The 4,260-nt window shown below is 39.6% G+C and overlaps 1 protein-coding gene across 1 annotated transcript in view; it reads right to left on the bottom strand.

The window, feature by feature from the left end:
- Window positions 1-4,189: 4,189 nt before the first annotated feature.
- Window positions 4,190-4,260, bottom strand: part of LOC129823794 (CMRF35-like molecule 9) — a 6,768-nt gene continuing 6,697 nt past the window's right edge. Inside the window, exon 6 of the mRNA XM_055882769.1 lies at window positions 4,190-4,260. This exon is cut by the window's right edge and continues 1,336 nt beyond it. The gene's annotated coding sequence lies outside the window, so the exon portion shown is untranslated.

Raw genomic sequence — 4,260 nt, 5'->3', positions numbered from 1 at the left:
AGACAGAAACAATGACACCTGGGGAAGGAACCAAAGGGAGTGACATATATAGGGCAGGTAATCAAGGAGGTGATGGAGTCCAGGTGAGTCTGATGACGTGTAACGATGGTGACAGGTAGGTGCCATAACGAGCAGCCTGGTGACCTAGAGACCGGAGAGGGAGCACACGTGACAGTGGGATTAAAATGGATTGTCACTTTTCTGTCAACAATGTACACAAAATACTCTGTGAAATTGGAAAAAAAAATCTAACATTTGTAAAAAAAAATATATACATGAAAAATAGAACACTAATATACATTATCTTGATTAGATAAGTATTCAACCCCCTGACTCAATAATTCAACCCCTTGACTCAATAATAATTGAAAACAGATTGACCTCAAATTTTCTTCCCCCTGGATGGATTGTGCTCGGGGTTTCGCCTGCCAAATCAGTTCTGTTATACTCACAGACATTATTCAAACAGTTTTAGAAACGTCAGAGTGTTTTCTATCCAAATATTTTAATAATATGCATATCCTAGCTTCTGAGCCTGAGACGTTAAAATACTGCCCCCTAGCCTTAAGAGGTTTTTTAACACAGTGAGTCCATGCAACTTATTATGTGACTTGTTAAGCTAATTTTTACTCCTGAACTTATTTAGTCTTGCCATAACAAAGGGTTGAACACTTATAGACTCAAGACATTTCCGCATTACATTTTTAAAGAATGTAGGAACATTTCAAAGAAATATAATGCCGCACCAGTCTGTGTAGTGTAAGGGCTGAGTCGTGCGTGTCATTGCAATATAATCTGAATAATTCTGTCTACCACAAAATCCCTTGCATAATTCGTTTTGTTTCGGTATGTTGCATTGAAAGTGGCTAATATTGCGTTGATTCAATCACAATTGCCACAGTAAAGGGAAACTTTGATAGTTTTAACAGGGAAAACTCTAGAACATTGGTCACCTACCTTTACTGAGTCAAGGTTACTTTCTGAGTCAAAATGCAAGCTGAGATCTATTGCTCAGATTTTTTTTGTGCATGATTTACAAAACATAAGCCTATGCAACATTAACCAATAATAACAGTTCTGCAGCAATGAGGTTTGTGCAGTAAGCTACAATATAAGCCCGATACATTATCATCGCATGTTTGCTTGAATTGCCCTGCCAATGCATTGTTGTCCGGGCCATTGAAAAAAATATTATTTCAAAATGTGAGGTAGGCTGAATGATCACACCGGTAATATATCCTTTGTTGTATTACTTGTGAGGCACAACTGAGTGTGCATACAATTAAATAATTTACTTTTTATTTGTATTTTACTGGGCTGATGATGCCTGTATCTGATGGTCAGTTTCAGCGGAGGGAGAGAGCAGCAGACTGAGGGTTTGTCTCTAAACATCCCTCCTCTCTCCCTTTCCTCCACTGACACTGACCAAAAAGGGACACCTTCTTTCAGCTGATGGCAAAACTCGAGTTGCACCGCATTATTTCTGCCTCAGGAACAAATTCATGTTGTTACTCCTATGAACAGAGAAAGTTAAATATTCCTCGATAGTAAAAAAGACCCAATGCGCTAATAATAACATCAACGCTAGCCTATAGATACACTTTCCTACTCATTCATTACTGCTGCAGTGCTTGTTGTTGCGCTGAGTGGAAATAGGAAGAATGTGTATTTTGTGGCTTATAAAAGTGTTGAATACAAAGTGTTGACAGTGGCGAGTAAGAAGTTAAACATGAACTCACTCATAAAAACAGCAGTTCTACTTTTTACATTTTAGTAATTTAGCAGATGCTCTTATCCAAAACAACTTACAGTTAGGGCATTCATCTTAAGAGAGCTAGGTGGGACAACCACATATCACAGCCATTTGCCGTATTCGTTGACAGCCTCTTTCTAGTTATGGTTTTAAATCTCACACTATCAATTTTTCTGTAGCTTTCTCTTATGCCTGCTAGGTTACTGCAGACACGGTATTCTGAGCCATCCGATTTGCCAGTGGTAGCCCTATTTAGTGCACTTGATTTGCTCTCTGGGCCCGCTGGGAAGGCAGAGTTTGAACCTTCAGACACATGAAAGGGTTCCACATGGCAACAATTCTCCTATCGCCAACAGTCCAATATGAATAACAGCCCGAGACAATAAAAAAAATAGGAACACAAGGCATTATCATTGGGCTTTGTAGAGAAATGCTTAGAGATCGACCAGTCGATTGCTCAGTTCAATCTCATGCTTCTCTCCGTGGGCTGATATTTCTTCTGCATGGCAGTCCCGGGGTACTGCTCGCCAGCGCGCGGTGCAGTTTAGAGGCAACATTGATGGTGAGTATTACTCCTCTGTCCCACTGGATGACCTGATTCTAGGACAGAAGTCAAAGACTGCAAAGACTATAGACCACCACTGGGTGGAGTCCAGCACCAGGGTTACAGACATACAGGAAGAGACTGTTATATCAATCAGTTCACCATATGACCACCAATCACAGTAATTTTCTCAGGCAAATGACAAATAATTTTGAGAGGCAGTGTGTTTATGTATCTAGTTGACAGGGACAACGCACATTCATAAACATTTTAATTTTCACGTTGATGTATTTAGTAGTATTTACTATTTATTAGGATCCCCTTTAGCTGTTGCTGAGGCAACTACTCTTCCTGGGGTTGTCGTGGAAATATTTGGTCAATCATATTTCACAAATACCGGAGCATGTGAGTTCAAATAGACTTCTTATTACTTCATAATAAAAGCCGAGCTGGAATCATGAAAACTGCCTTCCAACCTTGGCACAGAATACTTATACATTTGTCCTTCTTACGTCATGCTCATTGTAACTCCTCTTAATGGCTTATCACCTCTGGCATTTAGCCACCGTTATCATATTGTCTTCATATTAGGACATGCAACCTGTAGAGTCACAAAAATAGTTTCATGCATGTAGAACCATAGCAACAGACCTTGGCACTCTACAGGATTAACCAATACATGTCATCCTGCTGACTCCACTGAAAGGGGAACCCCTGCTCTAGGAAAAAACCCAAGAGGTGTAACCATAGTTGGCCATAACAGTTACAAGAATAACCACGTGTCTAATGGTGTCCAATGACCTAGAGCACATGGAGTGCACTAGTTTTGCTGGCTCCTTCTGAAATAAATATTTGCCACATATGTACTGAAAAAATCACAATAGGGTCCAAACATGAAACAAAATAACAAATAAAGTACATAATATACAGAAATATACAGCATTACATTTACATTACAATTGAGCCATTCAGCAGACACTCCCATCCACAGTGACCCACAGCCAGTGGATTCATCTTAAGATAGCCAGACGAGACAACCACATATCAAAGTCATATCCTAATCACGTATCACATACATAATACATAAATGCATAAACTTGTCTGTGTCTCTTCACAGTCTCCATCCTGCAATAAGGTGGTCTTTTATCTGTTAGCTTGAGTTACCTGGGGTGGCAGAGAGTTCCATGTAGTCAGGGCTCTATTTAATACTGTGTTTCCCAGCCTCTGTTCTAGCCCTGGGGACTGTGAAGAGACCTTTGGTTGCATGTCTTGTCTGGTAACGATGAGTGTCCAAACTGTGTACCAACTGCCTAAACAGACAGTTCGGTACCTTCAACACATCAACATCTCGCACAAAGACCAACAGTGATGCAGTCAATGTTTCCTCAACTTTGAGCCAGGAGAGACTGACATGCATGTCGTTGACATTTGAACCTCTGTGTACATCTAAGTGCAATATGTGCTGCTCTGTTTAGGACCAACTGTAACATACTGTATGTGAAAATTTCATATATAAGGCCCCCATGCAGTCATTTCAATGTAATTTTTATATAGTCACTGCGTGTGTTTATCTGATAAAAATAAGTAAAAAGTATATTTTTTATAATGTATTTTCCTGAGCCTCTTTTGGCCATTGATCGTGTGGGTGTTAGGAAACAAACACAGCCCTGATTGGCTGATAGGATGGCCTAGAGCCCACCCACTTACCTAGATGACCAGTCATTGGTCTATTATAATCAGATCAGATTGTGGCATCATGAACAGGCTGAAATTCCAGGCATTCTTTTAAAACAGCTCTCACACAAAAAGGTCATTATCATAATTTTCACAATTTCCTAGTGTGATTTCCACCTTATAGTGTGGTAATATCATAAAAAAACAGGGAAGTCAAGTTAACTGCACTTCACCTTTAATTTCAATTGCATTTACAATCGCAACACAATTCACAATAAAACAATCACAT

Source organism: Salvelinus fontinalis, chromosome 26 (assembly GCF_029448725.1).
Source record: "Salvelinus fontinalis isolate EN_2023a chromosome 26, ASM2944872v1, whole genome shotgun sequence".
NCBI lineage: Eukaryota > Metazoa > Chordata > Actinopteri > Salmoniformes > Salmonidae > Salvelinus > Salvelinus fontinalis.
This window is presented reverse-complemented; position numbering and strand designations above follow the sequence as displayed.